The sequence below is a fragment of the Anas platyrhynchos genome, chromosome 11, assembly GCF_047663525.1.
Source record: "Anas platyrhynchos isolate ZD024472 breed Pekin duck chromosome 11, IASCAAS_PekinDuck_T2T, whole genome shotgun sequence".
Lineage (NCBI taxonomy): Eukaryota > Metazoa > Chordata > Aves > Anseriformes > Anatidae > Anas > Anas platyrhynchos.
Window position 1 is genome coordinate 21257429 of NC_092597.1, and position 20977 is coordinate 21278405.

Here is a 20977-nt window from a genome sequence, read left to right on the forward strand (position 1 = left end):
TTGGCGTGAGCACCGTTTTGCTCTGTGCCTTCCACGTACAGAATTGCCCTTGTGATCAGGTGGAGGACCTGCCACGGGCATCAGCTGGTCATGATGACTAGTGGGCCTTTTACGTTTAAGCAATTAAAATTGGACCTACGGATCTAAGAAATTCTAGAAGAAAACAGCCTTTCTAGCACATCTTGTCTTGTTTCTGGGAGCTGGCAGGGCTGCTTGAGGCCCCCTCGCACTGCCTGAGGTCGGGCCCTCGCTGTTGCAGCCGCTCCAGCAGCCTGTGCAAGAGCTGCTCGAGGCTGGAGCATTGCATCACGCCCGTAAACTGCAGATGGCTTTTGCATAACTCTCCAGCTTTAATTCTGCTGTTACGGCATGCTCTGGGTGTCTGCAATGGCTCCTGCGAGGAGTGTGTGCTCAGAAGCTTTCCAGAGCCTGGAGCAGACCGAAGATCTTAATCTCGGCGGTGCTGTTCCCGTCAGACCAGAAGGGGTTGTGCTCTGGGGCCGGGCAGAAACCCTCCCAGGGCCCACTGTCAGTGGCTTTTTTGCTTCTCCCTGACCCTCACAAGCTGGGCAGACCCTTAAAGAGTGAACGTGGGGAAATCTGGATTTCATTTTGCTGCTGTGGTGAAAAGTGACCAGAGGCTGGGGTGCTCCCTGGCAGCCAGGGCGCAGCACGGCTCTGGGAGAGGGAGGGATTGTGTGCAATGGCACAAAGAAAGAGGATTGGGGGGAAGAGCAGGAGCTGCAGGTCTGGGCACAGTCGTGCCTTCGCTAGGAATTTTGCAAGTCCCTGTCTGCGTGGTGGTGGTGTTGATTTTGCCATCTTTGATCAGGGTAAACAGGACTCATGTTCACAATGAAAACAAACAAGCCGGGCTAGAAAATATCATGAGTCAAGAAGGCTCCCTCGGTGCCTCCACCTTCCTTAACCCCGAGTCAGCAAATGCTTCGGTGCTTTGCAAATCGAGGGGTGAGCCTGAGACTTGGAGCCTGGGCAGCCCCAACCTCCTCACGCTGGTTGCTCAGAAGAGCATCAATTAAAAGTTTAAGCCATCCATTGAAGTGGACGACCAGCGGGATGTTATGAACTGTAGTACAGCCACGACTCTCAAGCACTTCCTTTTGCCTCTGAGACCAACGCTGAGCCTGCAAAGGAGCCTCCCAAATTCTTTTTTCTGGATCAGCAGTGAACCACTTTCCGCTTGCTGCAGAGCAGCAGCTGCCTCCCTTCACTCCTTCTCACCTCTTCCATGCAGATATCATCAGCTGGAGGCCGCACGCTGCTACAGAGCAGATTTTTCTTTCATCTGGAGCCATTTCTCAGGATGATGCAAAGTTTGGTCATTTCTTGCAGTTCTCTGCACTAGGCTGATGGAAAGAGAGCAGGAATTTCAGAATCATTCTCTCTTTTTGTATTTCGCTTCAGCTGAATCACTTCCCACGTTATTTTTATGACGAAGCACTCACACTTTTTGACATCAAGACAAATGCTGGCAACTTCCCAGGAGGCTGGGAAGCGCAGTGCATGCTGAGAGTGGCTCTGTCTGTCTTTCAGTGTGAATGGAATTTATTTGGGGTGGAAAGAGATTTTCTTGAGCACTGATACTGCTATAACTCTGCCTTGCATTCCCTCACTCACCGCTGCAGCTCAGGATGCTCAGAAATGTAAAGGGAAGACACGGGGACGTCCTGTGAGACATGGGGGAAGACAGGAGGCTGAAGCTGGCAGCAGAAACACTTCAGAAGGGGCTGTTTTACACAATTGTTGTACATTTTTATGGAATTTTACCAAAGCTTCACATACAAATGTGCCCCTTAAGTTGCAGACTTAGGAGAATGACAGGGAGCCTGTCCCAGGAACCCAGGGTGCCCCCATCCCACAGGCATCTGCGGTCGCTTCACTCACAGGGAGATGCTGGCATCAAAGGGACCTGATTGCCAACTTTTTATTATTATTATTTTCAAGTAATAGCGAGCACTGGATATTTGGGAGCCCACAAAGAGAACACAGCCCCTGCATATCTTTTAAATTACATGCTTTGGTAAATAAATGAGTGCAAGGCACCAAACCATTTCTCATTTCTGGGTGTTTTTGAATCGACAATAAAAAACCCCAAGATATTAGATAACATTTTATTGCAGAATATAAATTAACCTCTGTCTAGCTAAGCAGAGAATATACCACTCAAAAATTAAATGCGGGAGTCCTAAAAAGTAATAAAATTATTAAATAACTAATAACGAGGATGTCTCGCAGACAATTATCTGTTTTCATCATGTGTGGCTCTTGGATGCACTTCTGATTATCCATGTATTTTATTTTATTGTTTGAAAAAAAGGCAGGATTTAGTTATTTTCATGTTTAAAAACCTTGCCCACATATTAAATTAAACTTTTTATTGCATTGCTGAAATTAAGCAAGGCTTATTTTTGCCCCAGAAGTATCTCATGTGAAAGTATGAAAACTCTAATGCAGAGAGCCCAGTACAACTCTTCTTCTATTTGTAGTGTTTGATTTATTCTTTGGAACAGTTCTACCACGTTCAATAGAAATATTTGTCTGTCCATTTCATGAAGAACCATTCCAGAGTTTGTAACCGGTTCCTTAGCAACTATTTCTTCTTTTTAAGCTCAAATTGTTTTTAAGCACAGATGTAATGTAAAAATTATCTAGACCACACATCAATTGTTATAGTTACCCCAGTTTACAAATGATATACCAGTCAATTGTCCAGACAGCTGTGCAGATCATTCTTTTTTTCAGACTGAAAGAACATTTTGGTGTTTTCTTTGTTTCCGCTCAAAAAAGAACGTGGTTTTCCAATTTAGGATTTTTAAGGGAATAGCCAGCAAGTAGAATTAAACATATTACATTTTCCAATGGACTTCTGCAGTCTTCTTAACAAACAATCCTGCACCTGGACTTCTCACAGAGTGCGTTTTCCATTGAGCATAAGAGGAGTTTATCTGAGAGTGGGCACCATTAGGTTTTGCGTTGTGATGGGTTTGGTTCCATCTCAGTGCTGCAAGAGTAAACCAGGAGTAACTCCGCTGGGCACCGTGGGGTTAGGTCTGTGCGCATACACTGGGGGGAAAGGTAGATGGTGGGAATGGTACCTATTTCCTTAACTGAAATCCAACTTGTACAACTGACTTTCTTTGATAATCTTTTATTGCCTTGAACTTGTACTTTTTATTTTTTTATTATTTTTTTTTTCCAAAAGCCCAGAGCTTCCCACTATGTACAACCTCCAAATTTCCAGCCATCAGCCCCCCGATGCACCATTTGCCTCCATACCGGTGTTTGGGCTGCTGCTGGTGCTTCTCCTGGTATTCTGCTGCCTGCTGGAGGTGGGCGGCTGGTGGCTGAGGGCTAAACACAGCCTAAACCTCGTTTTGGGGAACTTGTTCACGTTTCAGTATGTGTAAAATGCTCTCCTGGTGTTGGACTTCTAATTCATATTCTGCACCCTACTTTTAATTTGCAAGAAAAAATGGGCAGGTTGCTTGCTTTTAAAGCTGCCAGCCAACTTGGTGACAGTGAATGGGTTTTAAAAGACAAATTCTGGCCCTCACTGTCCATCACAAGGATAACTGGTAACCAGGGTTATGAAAAAAAAAACTGACTCATTATGAAGATGTGCTACAAGGACTAACGAAGATGCCAGTTGCTAAAGCCCAGTCGTGGCTCTCATGACAGCAGAGGTCTGGCGCTGCCCCCAGAGGAGCTGATCCTATGGAATTGCCTACCCTAAATAACACACACACACTTCTTTTCAGGAGCTGTTTGGAGGATTGGTAAGATTCGCCTAAACTATTATTTTGATTTCCAATTTGTGATAGCAAAACTACTAGCTCAAAGGCAATGAAAATTAAATTGTACTTTTCTTTAGAATCAGGCAAAAATTTCCCATCACAGTTTCATGTAGATAATCACATATATTATTTAGATTTGCATCAAAATGGGAAATATGAATACTAACATTAGGTGTTACAGACCTTTTTAAGAACATGACAAAATAAAAATAAAAGTGTGAAATTAATATTTTTTTAGCTCGCTTTTTTTATTTATTTTATTTTTCAAGAAAATTAGTAACATTTCAGCCTGCTACTCGTTTTTCCCATTGGCTCTCCTGTTTGCTGGTTGCAGCCGTGACCGGGGCAGACCCAATCCAACCCACGGAGAAGGGATGATCCCCAAGCTTGCTGAGCCAACACTGCCTGCCCTGGAGGTTAGGACCGTGCCAGTGGAGATCAGCACAATGTCAGAAGTTTTGGTTCGTTATCCAAACAGCCGAATCTTTTCCAGCTGGCCCATCGCAGCTCAATAATCATATAGAGTTATATCAGTGGCACTCATTCATATTTCACAGGCTATAATAAACACAGCAAAAATTAGATGAGGTTCCGTTTGAGGTTAAATGTTTCCATGAGATAATAACTTCTGTTTATAACAAGAAAAAAAAAAAGACCAATGGTCTATTTTTAAAACCTAATTTAGTCACTGCATCCAAAGTCTGCAACAGACCATGAGCGATACAGGGTCCTGCTCCCTCCTTCAGAGTTTTAAATGTGAACGAGAGCACCGGGAATCCCACTGGGCAGAGGCTGGAGGAGCGAAATGCCGGGCTTTGCATTGCCCAATGACTCCCAGGGTAACAAATTTCCTTTCTTTCATTCCTTGCCCTGTGTTCTGCTTCATAAAATTGGAAATTGCCCCATGCAGAAGGCTCCACTGCCCCCTGCTCCCCGCAGTCCCTTTGGGGCGAGCTCCTGGGGGTGCCATGGGGCTGGTGGTGGGCTGGGATGGCAGCGTCACACGGGCATGGCTGGGGGGTGATAACAGAGAGCCCAGGCTGGGAGGGATGCAGCAAAGGATGTGGCTGAGGATACAGCACCTGCTGCCAGGGAGAGCACCTGGACACAGGAGGCATCTGCTGTGGAGAGAGGGCTCAACACTCAGTGCTACCAGTGCCAAATTTCTCAGAAAGGATCAGGGAAGTATCATTAATGGTGCCTCGTCAGGGTGTTTGTGTCTCAGATGAGGGCTGGACTGTGGCGAGCCAGGTGCTGCTCCAATGAAACAGCAATAGACCGCGCTGTGCTGTTCAGGACTACCTGGCCAGATCAGAGGGCAAGAGGTGGATTGCTCACCTTGCCTGGCAGTCTGGAAGCTGCAGCAGCAGAACATCTGCAGAAGGCTTTCCCCAGGGCCCTGCTAAAAGTCCCAGGCAGGGGCTGAGCAGACCTTGGGGCTGTGCTCGGTGCTGTAACCACACGGCCGCCCTTCCTACCTGGAGCTCGCGGCTGCGTTTCCTGGCCTCTTGGTGACTTCAGTAGATATTCAGGGTGCACAAAGAGTAAAATGTCTATAATTACAGGCACTGATGTGTTAAAGAGCACTCGAAATGCTTTGCTCTGGTTTTGCATTGGAGCAAGAAGGCAGAGTGCTCTTTTCCCTAGATCATGCAGCTATCTGCCGACAGAGCCATGCGCTCTGGTTCTGTCCCATGCTGTGTGTGAGCCTCTTTTCAATGAGAAAACAAGAAAGCGACTTGCTGTTGTTTCTTGAGAGATGCAGAATGTTACACAAGCTGAGAAGAGCCATTTGGAAACACGGCTTGGCTTGGGGACGAGGGCTGTTGCCGCGCCACCCCGTCCTCCAGCAGCTGCAATCCGTTGAGCCACTAGCACCATGCCACCGGCTGATAGCGGAGTTTCTAGCTAGGAGAAAACCTTCAGGAAACTATGTGGCAACTTATTAAAAACGCATCCTTCAGCCTGCCAAAAGCAGCAGAGACAACGGGGGCCAACCCCTCTGTCCCTGGGATGGTTGGGGGGATGTCTTGATCCCACTGTGACAAGGGGGTTCCGCTGGTGCCACCCCATATGTGGGATGGAGCCAGGCCACAGCAGCTTTGCTTCTGGTTCTTGTTGTAGCATGAGATAAGCTCAGAAATCTGAAGAAGAGGCAGGCACTCAGAGGTTTTCAATTTGTGGTGCTGAGCCTTGGCTCCACAGGCTCCAACCAGGCTCCTGATGCTGGGGTCAGTCAGAAGTGCACACAGGACACAGGCTGGAGAGGGGAAATTTGGGATTTCCAGCCCCTGCAGCCAGTGTGATGGCTGCATCACAGCGATGGATCCAAGGTGGGAAACGGGGAACTCCTCAGCAGCTTCCCCGGCAGAACGGCTTCTCAGCCGCGTGGCACCGACGGCTGTCGTGAGGAAGCGTGTTTGCAACAGGGAGACCACACAAAAGCATGAATGAAGATTAGACTTCAGTTCTCTTTTTCCAACCCTAGAAAAATTTTAAAAGAGTTACCAGAGTGCTTGAAAATATTTTTAATAGTTTGGAACAACTAAATTTAGCTGAGCTGCAGATAGGCCTCTCTTTATTACAGCTAGAGTTACTATGGCAACATGCTACAATTATTTATCGCCATGACGATCCGCTGTAGATTTTTTAAATGCATTATCTATTTTTGTTTGCATTGTCATTCCTGCCAGGGGAGGGAAGACACCAATTTGGTGCGCAGCGAAATGGCCAGCATTGCATCCAGGCGGCCGTGGGGAGGAGGCCGGGGGAGAGTTGGAAACGAGCGGCAGCGAAAGCCAAGGAACAGCCACTCGCAGGGTTTTTTTTTTTTCTTATGCCACCTAAAACAGGTTGCTGTTTCTAGCTGACGAGTGAATAGGAACTTGTTCTTTGAGGGTTTTCTTTCTGAAGGCTGTTTGATAACCTGCGATTAGTTGTGCCATGGTGATGCGCAAGCGGGCGCGCCAGCAGGAGCGTGGCTGAGGTCGCACCGCCAGCTGTGACAGGGGTGGTGTTAGTTGAGGTGGTGCCACCACAAGTTCTCGGTGTCTGCACTATATGCAGTGGATCAAGGGGAACAGAGAAGCCTGGGCATCCCTGGTGTGCAGGAGGGAGAGAAGGAGAGCTGCTGTGTGCTGCAGCTGCTCCGCTGTGCGCACTGCAGGCTCTCCACCAGCACACTAGTGCCCGTGGGTCATTTTAGTTTTTATTCCTGGAGTGGGCACGCTCTGGCCTGGTGGTTTCTGGCCCCAGCAGAGCAGGATGGACCTGTCCCATCCCAGGTTTCGGTGCTGGGGCTCATGCAGGAGCTGCAGCCTCCTCCTCCTCGCACGGAGGCTGGGGTGAGCAGACGTGCTCGAGGAATGGCCGGTGGATATTGTTCTGACCCATCCGAGTGATGCTCTGCTGGTCCTGTCCGGAGCGATGGTTAAGTAACCCCAAGGAGGACTCAGAAAGAACTCCCTGTGTGGCTCGCTGACTAATGAAAAGCCCTTTGTATAATCCTGCAATCAACTGCATGGGGCTGCTGGGACGGGTAATTGGGCTACGAACGGGCTCCATTTACAGGAGATTATGTAATTTACCGCTCTGTCATCATCCGCTCCCCAAACTGTGATTATTTCTCCAAGGCTCACGCTCCCGGAGATACAAGTAATGATCAAGGCCTGGCTCCTCACGTCTTGGTTCGTGAGCAGGATCTTTACAGACGTGGCTAGAAGGGGCTAAACCCGTGTCCCCAGTGCACCGAGGCAGCTCCTGATGGGAGATGCCAGATTTTTGCTCTTGTACAGATGTGGAAGTGACGGGCACCCAAGAAACAAACAGGCAAACAACCACTGGTGTTCACTGTGGTTAAGGGAGCCAAAGCCAGGCCTTCACTCACTTTACAGAAAGCAGGGTACTGTTCTTCCCCCTCCTCCCTTTCCAAACGTGTACACAGCAGCTTCCAGGCAGAGCTGAGCTTTGCAGCACCCCATGGACTTCCCTGTGGGAGGAGGTCTGCTTTGCACCCCAGGCACGGTGCTGCCCTGCGTCCCAGGGCCAGGCAGCTCCATCCTGATGATTGTGCCCACCTCCAGGTCCCAACCCGCAGCCACAGGTGGGTCAGGGCTCCCCTGAGCCATCCGTCCTATTTGAAACCCCAAGGGTAAGGAAGGTGGCTTGGAGGGAGTGGGATTTCCCCGATTTTGCTGGCTTGGCACCGGGATGGGGACACGTGAAGGTGCCCAGGGTGTCAATGCATGCAGGGACACACGGCCACTTGCGCGACGCATGCCATGAGCCAGTGGCTGCAGCACGAACCAGTGCAACAGGGAGCTGTGCAGGTCACCTTGTGCCCCGGGTCACCCTGAGCCTCTGCAGGGAACTGAGATGTGGACTGTGCTTTATGGGTTTTGCAGGACACACACCAAAAAGCTACGAGGAATTAGGCTCTCGTACCACGCACTGCAAATACCCACAGCGAAGGACAATGTCTGTCTCCTGCTGCTTAGGAGCTAAGCAAAGGGTGGGATTTCAACAAGAGACTGGAATCACAGGGGTGTTTGGTGATTTTTCACAGGTGATGCACACAGCACAGTGTTTTCTTTGGCCAGACTACTTACTGATGTGAAAACCAAAATCCTGCCTGTGAAATCAGACACGCTCTGTTTGGGAAGGTGTTTTCTGGGAATTAAATCTAGTTGAAGTCCTGAACAGGGCTTTGCAGAGCCCAATGCATCAGCTGCAGGAGGACGGAGCTAGTTTTAGGACAAACCTGGGGGATTAAGGGAGCCCTCTGATGTTTTGCAAGTGACAAATTATTTCAAGAAGCAGCCTGGGCTGTAGCAGCCCCTGCATCATGGTGGCAGGCGAGAGAGGAACACTTTGAGATGTTAATTAATAGGGAAGAGCTGCCTTGCACACCAACCACAAAGATCTCCGGTGATCGCAGGAGGCAAAGGAGAGCAATAGAGCATTTCATTTGTAATGCATGTTTTTATTTCACCTTGGAGATCAGCTCATTGATGGATTTGGCATGCAGACAATGAAACTGCATTGCTGCAGGGTTCCTGCCTGCAAGGTGCTTAAGCACAAAGGGAAGCCCCCAGGAAAGCTCCTGGCAGGGGGCAGGAAGCATGGGAAGGAGTGGCAGGGAAAAGCTGCACCCACGGCAGGCTGCAGGCAGCACAGCCTGGGCAGGAGGAGGCCGGAATGACAGGGGGAGGATGAGGATGCTCTGCATAGGACCGAGCTATGTCCCACCTCAGCCATCCTTGGGATGCAACAGAGAGCACCCAGAGGCCTCTTTCATGGGTGTAAATCAGGGATAACCTCACTGCTGTCAGCTGAGGGGCCTAAGGCAGCACTGAGAATAAAGCCAGTGTTAATGCCTGAACCCTTCTCACAAATTCTGCTTGAACACACACACACAAAATATAAATAAATAAAAAATAAAAATGGGAAAAAAGTGGTTGGCAACCACGCAGGTTTAGGTCTTACTCAGAGACAGTTTCACCTCATTTATGTAGATCTGGAGGCTGGTCCTGTCTACTACATACAGATACAGCAACGGGGAAAGCAGGGGGAGAAAGGAGGGATAAGAGCGCAATCTCCACCAAATGTAAGGGCGTAATTAATCAGGTAATTGCAGTATTTGCATGGAGTGTCTGTAAATATTACCCCTATTTCTAAGTATAGTACTTTGGACCACATATCTTATCATGGAACCAACTGTCAAACAGAAAACACACGCACTTGACTGGAATATAATGAATATTAGGTCAGCCGAAATGCAAACCGGCTGAATTAATTCGTAGTTGTGTACCAAGTGATGCCGGTGCGATAAGTTAATGAAACCCTTCAAATAAATATCCGCTGGGGGAACAATGCAGGGGAGCAATGGAGTGCACACCGCAGGATCATGAGGGCTGTGTGATTGCAGAAGGAGGAACCCAAGAGCAAGCAGGAGCAGGGGATCTTGCAGGGGTACAGGGGCCAAGCAGGGACCCTGAGGTGCTATAGGGCCAGTGATGCTCCGGGGACCCACAACTGCCTGGTGGGGACCCCAAAACTCAGTTTCAATTTTGGCACCATAAAGAAAGAGAGTTAAAGCAAGAGAGAGAGCATGAGAGGTGAGCAAGGAGCAGTCTGAGCTCTTCAGGCAGTGGTGAGCACAGAGCTCCCCATACAAGCTGCACACACGTCTCATCTCCATGGCAGGACAGGAGCTGGATTTTTTGGGAGTTTATTAATTTGCCCGCAGGATGCGTCACAGGGCCGTCTGCTAAGCCCACACTGGCTGTTCACAGCAATGTCAGGTGCTCTTTATCGGATCCAGCGTTAGTCACCTCGCAGCGTAACACCAGAGGACCAACTGTTGAGGGCTAATAAAGTGACAGCTACGATGATAACGAGTAGCAGCAGCCGAGAGTCGTGTCTGGGCTGCTTGACGTCAGCCCAAACCCAGGCAGAGCACAGCACGACAAACACGGGCTGGAAAGCTCAGGTCACAGGGGACAGACGGAGAGGGGCTGCCATCAGGAACCAGCGTGTTACCCATCGGGAGAGCCCGGGGCAGAGGATGCCGAGGAACCTCCAGGTTACCTCTGCTCCTCCAGCATCTGGAGGATGCTTGCATCAATCCTGGGGGATACAAAAGATGGAGCACACATGGATAAGGACATAAGGGACTGAAGGACTTTCTTGGTAACATACCCGAGGTGTTATTGCCTGCACATCCTAAGGCACCACCACCTCCTGGTGCTGCAGCACTGGGGCTGGTGGCTGCGGACATCCCTGACAGCCACAGCCTCTACGTTTGCCCCACTTGGCACACGGCTTTTGTTGGGTAAGCACTGAAGCCGCGTTCCCAAGGTGGCCCTGGGTGTGGGCCGTGGGCTCTCCCTTCCCTGCGGCGAGCCGGGTGCTGCCCAGTGAGGTGCCGGGGAGGCTCCGTGCCGCCAGCCGGCTCTTCAGGCTTTGGCGTTAGCATTGCCGTGACTTGAAGAGCACAAGGAGGAAGGAAGCACCCCGGCTGTGGGGGCAGGGAGGGGAGGATGCTGTGGAAGGGCTCTCCAGAAGTGCCTGGGAGGCAGAGAACCACCTCCGTGGAGAAACCTGCCCGCGCCAGCCCGGGCAGAGCCTCCCATGACATCAGCCTGCAACCGGCTTCACAACAAGGTGCTGGGGGGAGACCGACAAAACCCCCAAAACTCCCATGCCCAGAGCCCCTGCGACTCATGTCCAAGCCAGTCACCACGTTAAATGGCATCGAATTTACCCGGCTGCGAGCACCTGTTTGTTATCGTGACCGCTCTGACCCTGCTCTGGCACCGTTTCCTAAGTGCACCCGAGTGACCCCAGGCTGGGAGGACTCGGTCTCCTGTACCGAAATCCCCATCCTGCTGCCTCCCATGACCCCACCACGCAGCAGGGCTGCAGGATCAGGCCCGGATGCCTGCCAGGGAGGTGCTGAGCCCGGCGCGGGCAGGGACCTGCAAGCCCACGGGAGCCCAGGACAGGTGTTTTGCTGCTCTCGCCTGTGGAGGCATTGCGCAGTGTGGGAGGGTGCCGGAGACTCTGTAATTATAGCCTGCGAATGTAAATCCCACAGTTTGCAGGAGTTCTGGGATATTTCATGCAGCGTAAGCTCAGCAACACCTTTGTGACAACATGAAGACTCACAGGTTGCTGCCTCGCTGCGAGCTTTCGCTCATTAACCCTCACCCCACCGATGACTCCTTCTGTCGCCCTCTGTAACTGATGGGAAAAACGGTGGAAAGGAAAGTGGCAAAGGGGAAGGGAAACCCTTCAGTAGCTGCCTTCAGGAACAGCAGGGCTCGGGGAGCGCTTGCCTGTTCCTGGGTCCCTGCCTGGGGTTGTTTCTGCCTCTGAGCAGGAGGCAGCAAGGTGAGAGGTTCAGGTCTCACTCTGAATTTTCTCCTCCTGAGTTCCTCCCTGCTGTATATGCAGAGACAGAGTTTCCATCACTTAACATTTAAAAAAAACCCTCATTTTCAACTCCTTTTCCCAAAGTATTCCCTTTAGCTCAGAAGTGCTCAGTCTGGGCTCCCAAACTGAGGGACATCTGCTGGAAATGGGAGCCTCTGCTCTCTCTGGTCTCAGTTTGCCTCCTGCAGGGGAGGCCAGCGGGGCTCCCAGTTTGCTTGCTGGTGTTTTAAAGCGCTCAGCGGGGTTAACAATTTTCAAGCAACAAGTATTAGTTATGCTCATTGGCTCAGCATCGCCTATTATCTTAGCACAGTTATTTAATAACTCCATCTGTACCCTCAGCTTCGGAGGCAACACTACCCCGTTTGCCGCCCACAGCCTCAGCAGAGGCTGAGTGCCCTGCGGCACTTCACCTGCTCCCATTCGTGCCGCCTTTCCCCCTGATGTCTGTGCCTTCACAGCCCCAGTTTGTACAAGAAAATTGGGGACAAGGTGTGCGGGGAGCAGCAGGAACATGACAGTAACATCTCACCCCCCACTAAACCTCTCGGTGCTGCTAATCGCGATGCTTCTGTGCTTTTTGGAATGGATTTAGCTTTGAAGAAAAAGCATAAAACCCATTTCCATCTGTCACTTTGCTGATTCCCACAGCTGGTGTGACAGTGGTGCTTGGCTGAGTTACACCTTTAGCTAACTGGGTTCTGCTCGCCCACCCTGCCATGCACAGAGGCTCTGCCTGCCCCCAAAGTCCATCTTACACCCCTTATCATAACTCGTGCAGCCAGCAGGCTGCTTCCTCTGGAATAATAAATATGCTTTCAAACAGAGGTTAAAGAAAGGCCAGGGAGCGCTGGGAGCACCGGGCAGGCAGGGACGTGCTCGTGTCGACATTAGCGGTGCTCCTGCTCCTCTCCCTGTACCAGCGGGGCTCTTCCTGCTCTGCTGCCCCAGGTCTCGGGTGGGGGTGTGGGAGTGGGCGTTTTCGGCCCCTCCTGGGCAGGGAGAGTGTGTGGGCAGGAGCCGTGGACAGAAAGTCTCCTCTGACCCATAAGAAAACCAAAGAGAGGGATTGCAGCTACATCGCATCGTTGCACAAAGCTTTGCCGTGAGCATTTTGTTCTCCCTGTCCCAAGTGGACAGGGGTGAGCAGCTGGTGCTAGGTCCAGCTGAGCAGGGGATCTTCCCCATCCCCAAACTGCTTGTAATTGGGGTTTTTACATTCTTAAATGCCGCTGGAAAATGCTTGTGACTAAGAGCCCCAAGTGACAGGCGGTAATTCACACACCACAGCTTTTCACCCAGCTGTGGGTTTTCTAACACTTGCAGAGATGCAGTGTCGTCACGTCTCTGCTGCTCTCAGACGTGGCAGTGAAGTTCAAAAAGTGGCTGTGGGGAAGGAGGAGAGGGGATGGGTGAGCAGGCAGACTTCTGTGTGTGACCACAGAACGGGGTCACAGCCTGCGGCAGGCAGGGTAACACACCGGGTGGGCGATGGGGGGTTTGTGTGCCTTTGTGTGCCAGTGTACACGTGTGTGCATCCTCCTGTGAGGCTTTTTAATATCCCGAGAGACACAAAAAGTGCCTCCGAGCTTGAACTTCCTCAGGATCCCGGTGTGAGCACTCCGGCCTGGTTAGTCATAAGAATTTGCAGTTGGAGTTTGGAGGTGGTGGGAGGCTTTTCCTCATGGCGTGATTGCACCCAGGACCTCAGCAAGGTCGTGTCAAAGATAAATAGATTCCTTTCTTCCCCTCCATGGCTTGCTTTGGCTTTCTTTGTGTCTGTGAGATAAGAGCAGTGGGGCTGAGCCTCCCGCCCGGGGATAACTCCGTTGACACGAGCTGTAGGGCCCGCACGAGTGAGGGCAGGGTTAGGCCCCTGGCTTTGAAGTATCCTTGTCCCAACAGATTTATCACTGGGGCCTAGGCAGGGCCTTGAAAGAAAGGAAGCCGTTCTGTTTTGCAGCCCTTTCCTCCACAAGTGTGTTTGCAGTTGTCCTTTTATTATTATTTTAGCTCCAGTGATTACACACGTGGGGCCCTTTCTGCTTTGAGGTCTTTTGGCTTTGTTGGTATCTCAGGGCTGCTAACGAAAGAATTATTTAGAAACTGAAATCTGTTGTTAAGTGGCTTTAGCTGGTGGTGGGCCTGGTACCGGGTTTTACCGTGCAGGCCTTAATTAGTCATTGCAAAAGGGACTGGCGAGTGGGAGGCAAAGGGTTAAGAGCGAAGGCCAGAGAAAGGGAAGACACATATCATTAAATAAAAATGTGACCACCCATGATTACAAGTGTTGTAGTCCTCCTTTTAACAAGCACACACCGTACTTTCATTAACCCGGGCCTGCCTGAATAGCAGCCTGTCCGGCCGAGCGGGCAGTGATTTTGTAAAAGCCGTCCCTAACGACAAAGCCAGGCCACCTACCATGAACTTTCCTCTATGACTTTATTCTTCGGCAGTGCTCAAGTGTAAATAAACTTGTTTACTCCCATCAGGATGGTAATGATAATGAAGCCTTATTTGTTTCGCCACAATGACAAAGTAATTTGTGCGGAGCCGAAGCGGAGAAGTGAGGGGGGGGGGGGGGGGAAGAAATCGCAGTTCTGCTGGGTCGTTTCTCCAGAGGCAGGGCTGCTGCAGCCAGGGCTCCTCGGCTCCTCTTGTGTGTGGTGGGTCAGCGAGGGAGAGCTCAGCACCAGGGTGTGGGGGTCCTGAGCTCTGCCATGCAGGGAATGGGAAAGGAAAAAAGAGCGGTGCTCACCCAGCAGTGAGGTGGGGAGTCGGGCAAGCCCGTCTGGCAGGGCGGCTGAGTTATCTGCTCAGCCTCGTGAGTCACTAGAAAATGCACAGAGCAGCACAGCATGATGTGAGTGAGGGTTTTTTCCATTCAGGCTGGTACCTCCAAACCATTAATGAGTCGCAGCAGGGGGACGACATGGGGAGAGGGAAGGGAAGCCTGCAGCAGGTGGCAGAGGGCATGGCACAGCTGGTGAGGGCCTTGCATTGCCAGGCAGTGGAGGATGCTTTGGGGTCACCCATGCGTGGCTCAGGCTTACCTAAGACTTCTGTGACAGCTTGTGTACCATCGGCTCTGCCTGGCTTGGGCAGCCTTGCTGTCAAGGATCCGATCCAGATGGAAATGGCTCTTCCCCTCTCTGTGATGAGCTCTTCCCACAGGCTGTGATGACTGGGGATGGTACTCACCAGAGCACCACACAGCTGTGGTGCCATCTTTTCTTGCAAGCTCCCTCCGTTTTGCCCACGTGGATCAGGGCACTGAGCTTTCCAAAATGTGCACCCCATCTGGCTGCCCTTGCAGAAGCTGCAATCAGCCTGCCTGGTGTTGAGGTGACTTTCTGGGGCACAGAAAAGCTCTCCAGGAGGCCGCTGCTGACAAGATGCCCTCGTGCCCTCATTCTGCCTTCCTCCAAGCACAGTGAACAAGCACGGCAGTGACTCCAGGGCAAAACAGAAACAGTTAATCTGAGTAATAACACTTTGCTCCTCTATAGCACCTTCTTCAAGGGCCTCAAAGTGCTTTTCAAACATTAATGAATTAAAGCTTTGCAGACCTCCTAATGGAAGTGAAAAGGGAGGCGAAACACAGCATAGCAATGCTACACAAGCTTTAAAACTCTCCAAATTGTTTCCATGGGGACTGAAGCGCAGCCCTCTCTGCTAACAGCTGTGGGAACCAGCCCACCCCTCCAAAATGCTGCAGGAACACAGCGCTTGGGGGGAGATGGGAACCGGGGAGGGAGTGAGCAAGTCTGGCTGGGAAAAGGCCTTTATGCTGAGGAACGTGTTTGTACAGCTCTGTCTTTCTGCTCAGAGATGCCCCAAAATCAAATCACTGGATCCTCCTGAGCAAGCACCTGATCAGACTCCTCTGAGAAATGATGGTTCGCATGCAGCTTCTGGATTTATGAGAACAAGTGCAGAAAATGCTGTGGAGCTGTGCATGCAGCTTAGCTTTAAAACCTTCCTTGTACCACCAGATGCACAGCCCTGCTCGAGCACAAGGCAGCCCGGGATCCCTAATGACCTGTTTTTTTCAGCTCATCTGAGCCAGTGCAGCATCACGCCCTTCCCCACACCACCTCCACTCTCGCGCAGAAACAACAACCCCGTCACATGTGAAACCTCTGGCACCACCTCAGACGCTTCTTTGAGGACTTTCACCCCACGCCTGCCTTGTTTTGACACTGTTTAGCAAGGAAAACCTGTCGGGAGTCCCAGCACAGTGAAATAGAGGAGCTGAATTCCCTGCACAGGTCACCTTTGCTGCATGACTAAGGATGCAGATGTCCTCAGGCTGTAGGAGCAACTGCATCTACACCCCGAAATCATGATGTCTTTGTGGCTCATGTGTCTCTGTCCAGAGCTCTGTGTGTGCTCACCTCAGCTGCAGGCAGGGCTGGGGTCTGGGTTTCTAGTTCTGCACCCTTCATCCTCAGATCTGCAACCTTCATCTACAGTGCTCAGACTGGCCTCCAGGGAAGGAGTATTTTGGAAGCTGTGATACTATAAAAGATCCCAAAGCAGGAATCTGGTGGTAGTGTTTTCTTGATGTAGGTGAGCCCCAGCATTGCTTCAGAGGTGCTGATGAAGGTGAGGTAGGGACCAGGGGACTTTCTCACTGTGGTGGTCCCAACATGGGATAAAATGGTTCCAGGGCAAAAAACAAGAGTTGGACTGGGACTCTGACACCTCAAAGCCAAAATAATTGCACGTGTTAATTCCTCTGAACAGGGAGAAAACATCACGCTGGCGAGGCTAAATGTTAGTTCCTAATTCAGATTTGTTTCACACACTGAACTGGAATAATCTCAAAAATGATAGGCCAAGCCTCAGGGGCAAGCCTGGCTTTCTGGTACTAAACCAGAGCTGAATCTGACAAGCACCAGTAAGTGAAAAGGCCAGATAGATTACGAGAAATTAGTGTAACACATATAATAAGCACCAAAATCAATAAAAATAGCACAGCGTAATTTAATTGCGGGGCTCTATTATAGATTATTGAGTTATTTGTGTTTTGGAATTGATTGCTGCAACGCCTGTCTCAAAGATGTTTCTGTTGTTAACTCTCAAGGCTTCAAGCAGGACAAATTGCTCTGATGAAGGATGCTGAATTTACAGAAACAACCTCTTTGAAGGCTTTTAAAGGTTGTGCTTAAGTATTGTCAGAGGTGATATATCTGTGAGCATATTTATGCTTTCTCCCCACATCAGCCTGCACAGATGCCTGGCTGACAGACAAGAAGAGGAGCACCGTTGCTGAGGTTTCTCTGAATATTTCAGGCCTGATCGAACTCCGAAAGCAAATGCTCTCAGCAGTTTCCTTCAGGAGCTCTTGCAAACAACCAGGTCTGTTTCTGTTAAAAAACACGATTAATGTCTGCCTGGGTATGTTTCCTAGGATCTAAATATCAGTGCAGCATTGCTGCCCTTCAGGGGTCCAAACAGGGGCTAGGTTTCAAGGCCCATTTATTGCTGTAGTCCCAAATGTCTCGGGGACTGAATACCCAGGAAGTGGTGGGAGGCCAAAAAAGTGTGGGAGGCCAAAACAGAGAGGGAAGGGAAAAATATTGGTGGGTAGTTGTAAAAGAAGGGGTGATTGGGGAGATATGGGAGGTTAGAAAAACACATAAGCTAGTCCTAAAAAGAGAAAATACTCAGAGGGACATCAAGGAGCAAGCTGCAGGTGGAAAAAGAGTGGGAGGCTGGGGCAGGGGTGAAGGCCAAAAGGGGAAGTTGGGGGTCGAAAAAGTGCAGAAGGCCAACTGTGAGCTGGAGATAGCAGGGTAGTCGATATCAGAGAGGGAGATGGAGGCTGAGATAGGGGTCTGGGGAAGGAGAGAATGTGGGATCACATGAATTCAGGACCCAGCAATAAACAAGTCCCAGGTCCCAGCAAGCAAACACAGGGAGGCTTGGCACGAAGGCCTTTCTAGGCCTCTCAGCATTGCTCTCCATAAGCAGGAGGAGCCACCTCTTAGGAAAAAAAAATAAAAATAAAAATCTAGTAACACCCCATGATAACCACCTGAAAGCTCAATTCCTGTGCGGGGGCCTTTGTCAGGGCCCTGTGACTGTGTCACAAAATGTCGTGTGCTGCCATGGAGCCATGCAGGGCCAGCCCTCGCCCTGCTCGAGGCTGCCAGGGAAGAAAGCAGAGTATTTAAGTGGGTGTTTATGCACTCAAGTGTTCCTGCACGCTTGGGAACTGCGACTGGAGCCTCGGCATCAAAGATAACTTCATAATAGCCTTTTAGTGGAAATAGCTGTTATTTACAAGCTAAGCTGAGGTGTAAAATAAAAGCAGTGGATATTATTCATAATGCACTAGAGAAGTTGCGTGCGTGCAAAGCCTTTTTTGTTAACTTCTAAAAGCAACAATTTCAGGTTAAGAATCATGGGGAAAATCCTGGACCCATTGAAGTCAACACGAGTTATTTCCTTCCTGTGTTATAAAGAACATTTAGCTTATGAAAGCTCACAGAATTTTGATCTAATTTATTTTTCATCATTCTTTCTATTTGATTACTTTCTGTGCTTTTCAGTTGGACGGTGCGAGCAGATTGGTTTCTTTTCTGCTCTCAGTTAATTTAACCATACCATTCCTATGTCCAAGACAACCACACTTTCTTACAATTTCTAAAAAAACAAACAAACAAACAAAAAAAAAAACCAACAAACTCCACACACAACTGAGCAGCTTTTTTCCTAACACCAAACTGCTCTTTCTTCTCTAACTCCTCCCTGCTTCTTTTCTGGAGTGACCAAAACTTGGGGGTTAAATTATCTCCTGGTGATCCTTCAGTGCAGTGAAATGCTGACATTCAGAAGGAAACCACTCGGTATTTTAAGCAAGTCACAAACTATATACTGGATATTTGGTTAACCGGGGTCTATCTTCTATTTGCATTCCCGGGTACTGAAAGGCGTTAGAGAACTAAAACAGAAGGATAACAGAAGCTGTGATGCTTGCTCATCTCACACACGCTTCTATACAATTTTTTCTCCAGACTATCAAATTGAGGTACGAAAATAGAATCACATGTCCTATGATAGACTGGATTTTTATTCTTCTAAGAGATTTCCATAGAGGAATTCTACCAGGTATGTAGTACAGCCCATTTCAACCCTGCGTAAGTGTAACATGAACTGCCTGGTTATTGCATGTGCTGCAAGGCACATCCCTGCCTGCCGTCCTCTCACCATCCCCATAAGAGTTGTGCCTGCTGAGATCCAGATTCAGGCTGCAGGGAGTTATGATCATCCTCCGTGACATAATTCTGATGTTCTTCTTCCTCATTTTCTGCCCTGAACTCTGAACTGTTGTACTACACATTTAGGGCAGCTGTGATGTCCTGAAAAGGACCTGGGTCATGAAGATCATGTTGGGATCATTTAATTTGCCTCACAGGAAGGTTCTGGGTCTCAATTAATTATTATCCAGAGAGTTCTTTAGCATTTGGGGCAGCATGCCCCACAGAAACCATGCCACAGCAATTAGAAATCTCCTGCCCAGCAGCTCACAGCTCTCAATGAGCTTCAGAAGTTTGGGGAATGCCACACGCTTGCTAAAATACATGTTTTCCCGAAAAACTTCATAGTTCCATCCTGTGTTGTCCAAAGGGGAAAGAAAAAAAAAGGTATAAATACTGTATATGCAGTTAATTATTACAAAAATATCTTAGCCTTGTGACATTACCAGTCTTTGTCCCTTCCCTCTCTCCTTGCATTTAAGTACAAAAGCAAAAGCATTGTACTAGAAAAAAATATATAGATTTTGTTTTATTTTAGATAGCACAGGCAGGAACCAGGAAGACATGCAATACTATCAATTCTGCAGTAGATACATCACATGTCCAACATGTGCTGTATAAAAAACTTTTTTTAAGCATCTAAGCCCTATATTTTTATCATTTTTGCACTACACTGCAGTCATATTCTCACCATAAGGAAACAAGGAAATACTAAAATCTGTTTTGTTTGGCTGGAGAGAGCAACCTGTCTCAGACAAGTGAGCAAAAGTTATGTAAAGGCCCAGGAGTGAAGATCTTCTGGGTAAAACACACCATCTAGAGGCGGACACCACTTCTGCAAGTGCTCAGAAAAAATTCACGGGCTGAAGTGATTGAACTGCTCACAGAAAGAAGAAAACTCCCCTCTGTGGAGACAAAAAAACAAAACAAAACAAAAAAAGCAAACAAACAAAAAAAAAAAAAAGAAAGAAAGAAATAACCTAAGACTTTCAGTCTTTGCAATAAATATATAGATAGAATTATAGAATTATTTTATTTTATTTATTTATTTTTTTCTGAAAGAGGCACTTCTGTACCAAGTCAAATAAGGCTTCAGTTCTCACAGACCCTTTGAAAAGAAAAACAGGTCACTGCTCATAATAGTAAGATCCAGAGGTCACAGAAAAAATGTGCTTGCTCTCTGGAGCTGCAGCACGTACGGAGAGCAAAATTGCCCTGCAGATAACTCTTGTTTTCAGTTTAAGGCTCTGCAAAGTTTTACCCAAAGGGGTGCAAATATGGCAGGGTGACATATCTGAAATCGCTTTTCTTTGGTATCTCTCCCAGAAGAAATCCATAAACCGTGAAACTCCTGCTGAATCCAGCAGAGATGGTGGAGACACTGCAGGGAGCATGGGAGTGCAAAAGGATGCCCCTGGTCTGGAAGGAGAGAGAGGATCCTGTGGGAAAATATCACCTTCTGTATTTTAGTGAGTTTTTGAGGATTTACAAGCTTGGTGGAGCCCAGCAAACGGGATGCAGAGAGCCAAAGTCCATCTTTCCCCAGTATTGTGGAATTACCTGGTATTATTACAGTAGCAAAGTGGCGGTGTTTGCATTATTATCACTGTTACAAATGCAGGGTGGCCATGGCAGCCAAAAGGTGGAGATGGGGAACGTCACCCTCCTTCCCACCCAGTACAGAGGAATATTCCTCCAAGGATCTAACAGAAGGAATTATCTGTAAACAAACAGGTGTTTTGAAGCTCCCTTGTAAACTGGAATCACAACGTCTTGAACCTTTTTAATAAACGATATGTTTTCTTTGTGTCTATCTATCTCAGGAATGTCAGAACCAGAACGTTTCCCCAGTGACAGCTTCATCCTTTAAACTTCGCAGATGAGACAGCATGCGGAGCAATCTGTGCTGAAGCAGGATTAGGAGTTACCAGGGTGACACTCTGTAATTTGTAGGATGCT